Below are 12,369 nucleotides of genomic sequence, written 5' to 3' on the forward strand. Positions count from 1 at the left end.
CTTCCGACACAAGTTGCCTCAATGAGACAATGGACAGAAGTTGTGTCGGAAGATGTCAAGAGTTCTAGAGAAAGGCTAGGAAGGCTTGCACATTTCAGAGCTCCAAAAGCATCAGTAAGGTAAAGCTCAAAATTGCTACAATGCATTAAAGAGGACCATAAGAGGGTTTGTAGACAAGCCTGTAATACATAATTTGTTGACCGGATTGACAATGTTCCAGGCTGTAACAATTAGCACGTTGGGAGCTATGACTACATTGGAATAGCATTATTACAGGAAGGCAAAGATTTTTAGTCTTAGTATTTACCACTGATGATGATGATGCTGATCTACAAGTCCTGGGACCCAGTCCTGACCCAGATATGGCCAGATAACATATTGTTTAGTCAAGCAGGTGTAGCCAGACTACTGAAGAAATTGTTTAAAAAAAACCTGTATGAAGCTACTATGCCAGACGGAATCTCTGCTACACTTCTTAATGAGACTACTCATCTGGGGCGTTTCATCAATATTTTCGTCCGACAAGTTGTCAGATCTGACAACTTTCCTGGATTATGATTGGTTGAGAAGCACTGTTACTATAGTAACTGTCGGATAAAACAGGACTTGTCGGATAAAACGTCTGACAAGTCCTTTCATGAAACGCTCCCCGGATCTTACCTGCCATAAGTTTGCTTTTCCTGGCCTCCCTTATCATGTTTATACAGTGAAATTTCAAGAAAGTCTAAGTTGTTCCCATCCATATAAGAAAGGGTTGTCAACTCTCACAAACTACTCACCAATTCAAATACTGTGCTTTGTTCTTGCCAATCCCATCATCTTGTCAGACTACCAACGCAGCTTAGGAAGCAAAGAACATATTTCCAGTATTTTTCCTTGAATACTAATATTAGAATTTGAATGCTTAGTGATAGCAGCATACTAATTTAAAAATTGAAATGCTTTCACTGCAGTCAATGTGATAAAAATCATTTTTTTTGACATTTTCTATAACACTTATTTGCATAATATGCAAATGAGGCAGATTTGCTAGCTTTTTTAAATAAACTTGTTTATTCATCATGAAATTTTGTTCGAAATAACTTGCTGTGGACATTAAATTTGTAATCTTTGGATTACAATGTAATTTCCTCATTTTCTATTTTCTTAAATGGCTAATTTGCATAATATGCAAATTAATTTTCAGGCATTGGGATGAATTATCATGCTTAGTGATATAATAGCATATTATTGACAACATTAACATGATTAATGGAATTTATTCAAGCAGTCTATATGAGAAAAATCACAATATCTTGACATTTTTTTCCATATATGGATGCTTATTTGCATAATATGCAAACGAGGTAGAAATTTTTGCACTTTTGATTAAAAACATTGAATTCATTTATTTATCATGAATTTCCATTCAAATTAAATTGTTTTGGACATTTAATTTGTAATTTTTGGATTATTTTCCTTCTTATTCTAATTTGTCATGGCTAATTTGCATAATATGCAAATTTCATAAATTTCCTCTGCTTGGATTTCTTGGGACTTTTAGTATGTTGTTTAGGGGACCTTCCTGGAAAGCATTTCAGTGGAATATCTCGTGTTGCAATTAGTGGCGGGTTACCCCCCTATTCTGGCTAGATTGACTGGACTAATTACACATCATACCTCTTTCTTTCTTTTCTTTCTGTTTTTCGTAGTTTCTTTCAAGATAAAGAGTACACTTTTTTCTGCAGGTTGTAAAAAATAGGGGGGGCCGGCTCGGCCCCCTCCTGGATCCGCGCCTGACTGAGTCCCGTCTTACAAAGAGCTACAATTGATCTGATCAACCTCAACGGAATTTCATCAAGGTCAGAATTTTTCTACAGGAAATTTGCACAGAGTCCTTCGCAAACAAAGATAAAAATTTTCAAGATAATAGATGTATGAATATATACAGCATATCTAAAAGATATTTTGAAAAAAAAGCATTTTATAGGATGTTGATGTTGCTGATGTTGCACTAGTTGTAGTTGATTTAATCACTCGCAACTCTTTGTAAGACAGAAACCAGGTGATAGGTTTCTTAATACACTATGACCAAAAGGTCGAGCATAGTTTGACCTTCTGCAGTTGCCAATATGGGTGTTTTTTTTTCAATAACAGGATAAAAAACGGAATCTCCTTGGTAGGCTTATATTTTCTATCACTAATATGTTAATGTTAAAAGAGCTCAGTAGTGTCGTAAGTCACGTTATATCAATTTGAGGGTATCATGGTACAAAATTCAAAATGTTGTGTTTATTTGTTGTTTTGGGGGTCATTAGTTTGCAACACCATATCTGACCAAAATTTGGACAATATTGAGAAGTAAACAAACTTTCTTCCACGGAATCAATTGTGCTATCCAACATACGTGTAATGCAGTTGAACACTGTTTGGTTCTCTGTGATCGCAACACAAAAGCGTGTGAAGGTTCCTTCCTTTGATGTGAATGGCAAGGAGGGTGACAATAACTGACATCAATGCACTCAATAACAGGGGTATGAACTCAATACCTGGAGCTTGGGCTTTTGAAGACAGCTCCTTTCACAGAAATCACCATTGTTCGGCTTCAATGCCTAATAATGGGTGTGTGAGCATCTACATGTATAGGGGAGTCTGTATAGAGATGATGACCTATCCCCCAGACTAGCATTGTTATAAGGCACTTCACATCCGTTAACCATTCCTTTTAACCAACAAGTAAAAATCATTTCATCATCAATTTTTTCTTAACGATTGCTAACAAACTATATGAAAATGGATGTTAATTGAATATAGATAATATTTTTCAAATACTGTTTTGTTGATGGGAATGCACTGATAATCAATTAGCAAAAATACATACTTGTTATATCAATTCTGGGGAGGGGGTTCATGCTACTAGATCCATGTAAAAATGTCATATTACAAAACCATAGATGCATCACAAACCTCTGGACCCATTAACATAACAGTGTAAGGCTGATTTCTCAGATTGATTGTCATTAACTATTATTTATAGTTCATTATAAAAATCAATCCCGCAATCAATCGCAGAGACTGATCATGAAATAGATGTCACAGGGTCCGATTAAACATCCTCTGTCAGAAGATTATCACTTCAATCTGGCAAGTCTACAGAGCCACCTTGATTTGGATTTTGCCTTACGCATAATCCACACACACAAACACAGTATAGGCATCTACCTGAGGTCTATTTCTCATGAACTCATCACCAAATGAGATTAGATAGCTGCTGCCAGCTATACACCTATAATTGAGTTAAGAGAAAAAGTCCCAGCCAGTACGTAATTAGAGTAAATCATAATTGGCTTAGGATAGAATGCATATATTATCTGCGCACACTTTCAATTGAGTTCTTGAATGATATATTGATGAAGATCTTTCAATGTCACCCCCTACTATTGTCTTCTCTCTATCTTTCTCATGGTCGTTATATAATCCTATTGATTAACTCATACTTGATTGAAATAAATCTTTCATGTGTCATCCTCCAAGAGTCCATGCGATATGACAAATAGATTCAATATTTTAATTCATACATTTGATACAAGATACTTGACACTCGAGTTCCTTGAAAATAAGCCCCCCCCTCCCTGCCAACTTTTACTTTTAATTCAATTTTGTCCCCTCAAAAATTGATTTAGAAAATTTAATTTTTAACTATTCTTTTTTCTTCTTCTTCAAAAAAATAAAAGTTGTTGAAAATTGGCAAAAGGTACAGTGTAACATTGTCCATTTTTGTAAGTACAAGACAACTGTTATCTGAACAACCCTCAATCTACAAATAAAGACAGATCCAGAGGTACTTTTACATGTATATGAACATCATACCTATAAAAAAATACAAAATAAAATGAAAAAAACAAAAAATCTGAACCTACTGTGACCCTGATATGCTTTCTCCTTTAAAGGTGAACAAACTATTTTTCCCGGCCTAATGTAAATTTTGACAAAACTATAATGCCCAAAGGTCACACATCCAAAGAGCACTGAACAGGACTAAAATCATGTTTACAGCTATTCCTCAATGCTGAAAAGCAATCATCATCTACTCATTACATGGTTATAACTTAAAAAAACTTAGGACCATTAAAGTAATAGTCTGTTATCCTATGTCTATTTGGTATCTCAATTTATGCCTGCATATGATTTTGAATAGGTATCTAGCAAAAAACGCTCCACGAGGATGAAAGTTAATCGAAGCATGCTTCATGAAAAAGATACTGTGCTCTCTTTTTTTTTTAATTGGGCAGAACATCCATTTTGAAATACCAGGTAAATTTGTGATAAGGGAGGTGCCAATATACTGCCTAGGTATCAACATAAGGCAAACTGACTGAGCTGAAATGTGTGTACAGGTTCGTACATGTATGTACTTGCATCTTGAATCACTGATTGTTGAGAAGGGGAACCAGTCCCACATGTACAAATTGATGTTAGCAGTCTAGCACTACAGTAACTGAAATGTCAAAAGATCAATCTTTAAGCATCAAGAAAAGAGGCAACATTCCTCATTTTCTTAGTATTTTCAAAATAAATAGAACATCAGTTAGATATGGACGATGGATTTATGTATTTCATGGCTGTAAATTTTCAATGACTCGGTGCAGGTTTTTTCTTCTTTCTCCAAACTGTCAAATTGCTTGACGTCATGGCGAACCACCTATACTCTTAGCGGTTGCTTTATAAATGGTAGTTGAACATTCATATGGCATCGCTCTTAAAATCAGATTTCGATGGAATTTTTCAGTGTTATAATTGCTTGATTTTCCTCAATGGATTTAAAATTCACTTTTGTTGGGCTGGGCAAGACCTTTTAGTAATTTCATTTGAACTTAAAAAAAAATTGCAAAGGATCAAGTGTCAGACAGAACCTGATTCACCTCTCATTTGGCAAAGGGTGCTACCACTTCATTGATAAAGACAATTACTTTCTAATGAAAAAATAATGGACAAAAATACTTTATAAAACAACAAGTCATATTCATATTCAAAGTAACAGCAAGTGTGACCTTGATTTCCGTAGTTCAAGTGTCTGCTTATACGCTGTGCAATTACTATACAAATTTAAAAGAAATAAACAGAGAAAAGACTGCAGAAAGACAGAGACAAAGACGGAATAAAAGAAAGACAAAGGGGAAAAAGAGACAAAAAGGGTTAAAGACAAAAAGGTAAAAAGAGACAAACTTGGTAGAAATGGAGACGAAGGAAAATGTGGACATGGTCAGATGACCACATTATAGCGTTATGGGACACAGCATGCAATATGCATGGAAAAGCAATTGCAGGAGAGTCACAGATGGATGTATTCAAAGGTCAAGTTTACCTTATTGCGTTAGAGTATCAATTCAATCTAGACTAGAACCATTGTACTTTATGCCCATACATTACATTTTATCTATATGAATATAATTCAAATGCCTATTACATATATCATAAATGTAAAGGGACAGTGGGACAATTAAGGCCTTGGGGTTAAATAAGCCCCCAGTTAGTTTTGTGCTCATTTCTCAAGTTTACCAGTGTCAAGGGGACTGCTGTTTGTGTGGTATTTCAGACAGTTCCTTTGCACACATCTTGAGCATTAACAATGTCCCGTAGTCCAATGCACATGGCCATGAGAGGCACAAAACTAGCAGTACCTCAAAATCAAAATTTTGAAAGTAGCATGACCACTTTACAAAGGAAAGTACTGTACCTACCCAGCAATGTGAATTAACTTTCATCTTACCAGTAGTGTAGTTTACTATTGTAAGGCATTAAAGGAGAAGTTCACCCTGAAGAAAACTTTGTTGTAAAAATAGAAGAAAAAATAGTAAAAAAAATTGGTGAAGGTTTGAGGAAAATCCGTTAAAGAGTAAGAAAGTTATTAGAGTTCAAAATTTGGGATTTGTGACGTCATAAACGAGCAGCTGCCCCATGTGTAATATGTAATATAAAATGTACGAATTTCAAATTTTGTATGGTTCCTGATGACTTAATTTTGTTTTCTTTTCATGATCGGGTGTGAAATGATTTGTCTATTGATATACAAAAGTTACAGTGAAAACCATTTTCAATTTTCGGAGAAAATGACATTTCATTGATTTTTTACCATTCGCTATGTAAAAATGCTGCTCGCATACGACGTCACAAATCAAATAATTGAAATTCTAATAACTTTTTAATTATTTGATGAATTTTTCTCAAACCTTCGGCAATATTTTTTATTATTTTTTCTGCTATTTTTACAATAAACTTTTTGTCAGGGTGAACTTCCCCTTTAATATACATCCCAATACTGTAGTAAAATTCACCACTTTCCCTCTTTTTTCTGACTGGAAGCCTATGAACTTCACATTATCCTGATGGGGCAAATGAGCCCCCCTGGATTAAAAACATAATCATCACTGTATGGTTAGATCTGTTAAAACAGTAAAATACAGTGTATACATCTCCACACTTGCTTATGTATATATAAAAGAATCCATTTCGAAAAGAACATGTAGAAACATAATGCAAGGCTCCACATTAACTTTTTTTGGTGGTGGCCCGTTCGGGCCACCAAAACCTTCAAATAATTTTTTTTGGTGGCCCACTAATAAAGTTTGGTGGCCCGAAAAATATAAAGAAAAACATTAATTAAAAAATGAATAAAACAAACTGAAATATTCTGCAATCACTAACACGTACCACTATTCTTTGTACATCTTGTATATAAATCGTGCTTGCTGTTATTTTACTTTGCATAAAACAAAAGAAAAAATGAAGAAAGAAAAAAAAACAAAGAACAGGTCATAAAAAAAAATTTGAGAAAAACAAAAGAAAATTTAAGAAAAATAAAATAAAACAAAATTATCAGAAAATGGGGAAAATTATCATTATTCAGTAGAAACATGTTCTTTAATCAGGTATTTTCAATGGGAAGGGGTATAAATGGTTCAATCACTGAAAAAAAATGAAAGAAAAAAATAAAATGGCAAAAGTTATCTGGAAAAAACAGTGAGACAATTCCTTCCCTATATTTGACAAAATGATGGAAAAAAAATCACATGTCATATCAATGAAATGCCTTCCCAAAGTATTTACTTCCTTAAGAGTGGTTTAAGAAGTCATTTGTAAACAAGAAAGAAAGAGCGGCCTATTTATTTTTGGCTCAAAGAGACACAGCTTCGAAATAAACCAAATATCAACATACATACAAATGCACATATGGGACTGTGATGTACTCACCTATGTGTATTAATGCATTTGGAAATCGGTCTTTTCGAGTCAAAAGAGAGGTCATAATTCCTCCTTTTAATGCTTGCAATTAATCAGGTTTCAGTAATATGGACTGTAGAAGGGCATTTCATTGGTGTAAAATGTGACTTTGACGTAGATTTCCAAAGTTCTGGGGAAGATTTCTTAGCAGTAACATTTCGTATCGCAGCTCCCTGGGTCTGAATAGTCTGCTCGTGCACAGCTAGCTGCATTGGTTTCATGCATGCAAAGCTCAGCCAGCCAGACAGCTGGCACGGCCGGCTGAATAATAGTTACTGTATGCTAGCGGTAGGCCTACATACTGTCATGACTATGCACTCTTTGTGTGTGTGTATTTGTGTGTAGATTAACAAAAAAGGCGCATGACGAATTGGCTTGCAATTTTAACTGTAGAAGGTTGATAAATGCATGCAAAATCGGGAGAAAAATTGCGCTACTTTGAAAATTATTGGTTGCCCGATTCGGGCCACCAAAACTTAACATTTTTTCAATAATGGTTGCCCGAGATGAATTTTTGGTGGCCCCGGGCCACCGGGCCACCGCTAATGTCGAGCCTTGCATAATGATATAACTTTGACAGTTGAAAAACAATCCAGCTATCATTTATCTTTTAAAAAATATGAAAGGATCAATAAATAAATCCTTCAATCGGGCTTGTGGGAAAAATATTCAATATTATTAATTTTGTGATTGTTACTAGTAAATGTTCAATGATTGTATCAAGCCAACTGAACTATTTTTTACTTGAATATAACTACACAAATTTTTTTTTATCAACGGGCCTCATTAGCCCCATTTCAGTTTGGGAAATAAGGCCCCCGACAACAATGTTTAATGCTCATTAATATAAAAATGAGGTTGATTAGTTTTCATATTTCTATTGAATATAGGTCTACTGTAGGCCTAGTATTAGACATTTCTTCATGTTTGTAGTGATAGGCATTAAAAAGATATAAATGGAATTATGGGGGGGGGGGGCTTATTTACATCCACTTTCCCTTACTCCCTAAATTTGAATAGGAAAAATTTGATCACTATCCCTGTATTATAAAATAGCACATTCTAATCATGTAGACTTCTCAAAATTGTTGAGATCTATTTTTGAAGAATAAACAGTACATGATTGTGCTGCACTTAAAGATCATTTTACTGCACAAAAAATTGAGATACAAAGATGAAGGATTTCTTATAATGATCAGAATTTAATAAGTAGAATACACATACATTTCCTACTATGAATGGTCATTTTTTCCCCCATACTGGTAAATGAAACTACATTGTTCATGGACAACTATGGCTCCAGATTCAGATCTTCAAAATGTAACTGATCAACTGTTGGATACAATTTTGTTATATATTGGGATGACCGACTGCGAAGACCCTTTAAAGATCTCTTGCAAGATTGCTATCGACTCATGTGGAGAGCCTTATTTCCTATCCATCTGGAATAACATAATGGAGCGCCACCATCCTTTGTGCAGTGCAGATGGACCCGTAGGCTGGGAGGAAGGTTTGCTACAGTGACCCCCAAGTCTTGCATTGTGACTAGAGCGCAAAAGCTTGGTGTGTGACATTTCGGCTGCCAACATATTCTCCAGACGAAATTGGATTTTTCATCCATGTCATGAGATTCTTGGAGGAAAACGACAGGGAATCCTAATGCATGAATAAAAAAGGTGTCTGTGTCCACATTTGTGGGAGGTGGAGGCTTAGGATTCGGCATCTTGTTTCATTGCTATTGGGCCAGTGGGAGTCGGTATGTCAGGCACGCAGCGAGAATGAACATGCATTTTGGAATGTATTACGAGTGAATACATGAATGAGTGTTAGCATAACAGGATCATGCTTTGGATATTTTGGGTATTTCTTACTCCATACAAAAATCTTCTTAATATTAGAGTTCAAAAATCTCTCCTGTTCACTGTATATTCTTTTCTTAAAGCAATGCAAGAATATTGAAATACTGCTGGACAGGTTTGTGAGGTTTGTTTACCAAATACTAGCCTTGACTTTGAAAATGCTTTGTACATATCATATTTCATTTTTTAACGAACCAAGAAATAACTAAATAAATGTATTTTATTCATACATTATGGACATACATGTATGATATGTACGGTATATGGAAAGCAAAGTCTTAGATGTCATCAAACAATTCTTTGAGAGCAAGAAAAGGAATAGGGTAGTTTTAGGTCACTATCATTATCAATGACAGAATGATTCTGTTTATATTTTTGAGAACACAAAATACCATCATTTTGCATCACCAATCTATAACTCTTGAGCTGCCTAGTACTAAAAGGCATGGTCACACCCCCGAGCGTTGTTAGAGCGGTCGTGGAGCGGAGAGAAAAAATCATCACCGCTCGCTACCGTTCACCATTTTTGATTTTGATTTTTTTTTTTTTTTTTTTAAATTTTTTTCTCGATTTTTTCCCCAGTTTTGTAAGCGAAATTCGACCCTCTCTCCCTACCGCTCCACGGCCGCTCCAACAACGCTCGGGGGGTGAGACCAGGCCTTAATGTATAGGGATGTAATGTTACAGTCCCACTGACAAATCTGACTCTAGACTGACCAAAGTTTGAATACCACTGACCGGTGTACAGTTTTGCTGGTGTGGCTGTAGCGTAATTTGAAATGGACAGTTAACTTATTAACAGTCAACCCACAGGCATGAATGGGAAAGTGGAGGGGGGTAAAAGAGAGTACTCCAACTCATTAGCATGCCTCATCTCCTAATCAACTTTAGATTCCACCAATATCATATGTAAATGCAAAGTGCAGTCCACCACTGCCCAGCTTTGGATTAGGCCCTGGTAATCAAGCCAACACTGGTTTGCACAACAGGGCTGAGTAAATATGAACTCTTGACTCTAAACCAATAAACTTGTTGCTCTGATGATCTTACACAGACCAAAGTCCAACGTCCACCATGGATTTTAATTCAAGTGTGTCTTGATGACCAATGTACTTGTTTTCATACTTTGACTGACTGGAAGAAAAACACTTTTGCTACGTACAGGTTTCAATTGTATCAGAGGATATGTACTTCATATTTAAGAGAGGTTCTTGATGTCTAGTGGTGTGTAGGCCTGGGACTTTCGGGGTTTTTTCTTTTCGGATACCCGTTGTAATTTTCGGGCGGGTACCCGGGTACTTGAAAATCATGTCGCTCGAAATATGACTGGTGGAAAAACCCCATAAGTGACGTCATCAAGCCAATGCGATGCAAGCCAATTTATGAATGAAAATATAGTAAGCATGCGCATTGCAAGCCTCCCGTGCGCCACGCAGTATTCTATCGAAACAAGTCTGCAATACTCTGTCACCTTGTACCAAAATCGACCTAGAATTCCACTTTCCAACAATTTATATGAATTATAAAAGGTATTCTCAGAGGATCTGTTTTCTCACCGATACCGCACAGGTAAGCAAATTTCTATTACTTCTTGATTTTCCGTCAAAATCTTATGAAGTATAGCGATGATATTACATCGTGTTCGTGAGTTTGTAGAATCTATCGCTACGTGAACAAAGTCAATTGATTTCCGGGTTTCGGAGCGTCAAATGCGCCAGCCAATCACGATCGTGTTACCATTTTCGGTTTATGATGAACTGAAAATGGTATCAAGAACGTGATTGGCTGGCGCCTCGTATGCTCCGAAACCCAGAAATCAATTGACTTTGTTCACGTAGCGATAGATTCTACGAACTCACAAACATGATGCAACATGGACGCTACTTCGTAAGATTTTGACGGAAAAGCAAGAAGTAATAAAATTTGCTTACTTGCGTGGTATCGGTGAGAAAACAGATCCTCGGAGAATACCTTTCATAATTCATATGAAATAAAGGAAAGTGGATTTCTAGGTCGATTTTGGTACGAGGTGACAGAGTATTGCAGACTTGTTTTGACAGAATACTGCGTGGGGCTGAGGATTGCAATGCGCATGCTTACTATATTTTCATTCATAAATTGGCTTGCGTCGCAGTGGCTGGATGACGTCACTGCACTGCAAAAGAAACATGGCGACGATTGAACGATCTTAGTCACATCATCATCACTTGAAAAACTAGTATATTTATGGATATTTCGAGGGTAATTGGTGAGATTCAAAATGAGACTTGTGTACTTTTGTGATGAGTTAACAATAATGTCTTACAATACAAATCAAATGTACGTTATACTGGTGAGCAATTTTCGGGTATCGGGTATTGATTTTTCTACCCGGGTACCCGGGTTTTAGTCCTAGCCCTAAGTGGTTTGGCCTCTCTTCTTTCAATTTTAGGTTCATGGGTTCAAATCCTAGCCATGGCCTGTTTTAAACCCAGGTGAGGTAAATGGGTACCTTGTTATAATAATTCCTTGAATGCACTGAGCATCAAAAATGGCAGCTCAAGCTACATCATGCTTATTGGAACAGATTATTTCTATATAGACGGTCTCTGGAAACATTACCTGTGATAAAATATCTACAATATAAAACAACACAAAAAACAGAATTTCTGCACTATTTCGATTGTCTTTAGCTCACAGAATTCAAAAATTCAAATGAATGTTGATATCTGAGAAAAGGCATGAATAGATAATGTGTTCACTAAATGAATAATTCTTAGTATCATTTTCCCCCAGGATTCACGGTACAATCATCTGTCGTCTATACTGAGGAAATTATAAGAGCTGAAATGGTGGCAGATTGACTGTATAGTTGAAATTCTATCAGTGTACATTCTTTACGGGCCTGAAACGGGAAGTCCGTCTTCATTTAGAGGCTAAAGACAGACGTCAATCAGTATATGCAGTCAAGACTGCAACTCCAGCTTATTGAAGATATACTGAGTAATAACCGGGAACATTTCACAAAGAATCTTATCGATGATTTCAATGACTAGTTTGCTATTATCCAATCAGTTGTGAGGATTTTCAGTGAAAATCACTGACAAACCTCTTTATGAAATGCTCTCCAGATATGAAAACACCCTGATAATGTAGACAGACATATTACACCTTCGTAGAATTACTGGTAGGTTGTTTGTTATGTATTTGTTCTGGGTCAGAGATCTTGAAAGCTTTGAGATAATATTGGAAAACAATTGTGTTCCTATAA

At 36.0% G+C, this 12,369-nt stretch overlaps 1 protein-coding gene across 5 annotated transcripts in view; it reads right to left on the minus strand.

Annotated features, from left to right (window-relative positions):
• The window catches only part of LOC121418443 (MAP/microtubule affinity-regulating kinase 3-like), a 109,275-nt gene that overhangs the window by 70,657 nt on the left and 26,249 nt on the right, over positions 1-12,369 (minus strand). The gene's annotated exons all lie outside the window — the stretch shown is intronic.

This window comes from Lytechinus variegatus, chromosome 7, assembly GCF_018143015.1.
Source record: "Lytechinus variegatus isolate NC3 chromosome 7, Lvar_3.0, whole genome shotgun sequence".
Classification (NCBI taxonomy): Eukaryota; Metazoa; Echinodermata; class Echinoidea; order Temnopleuroida; family Toxopneustidae; genus Lytechinus; species Lytechinus variegatus.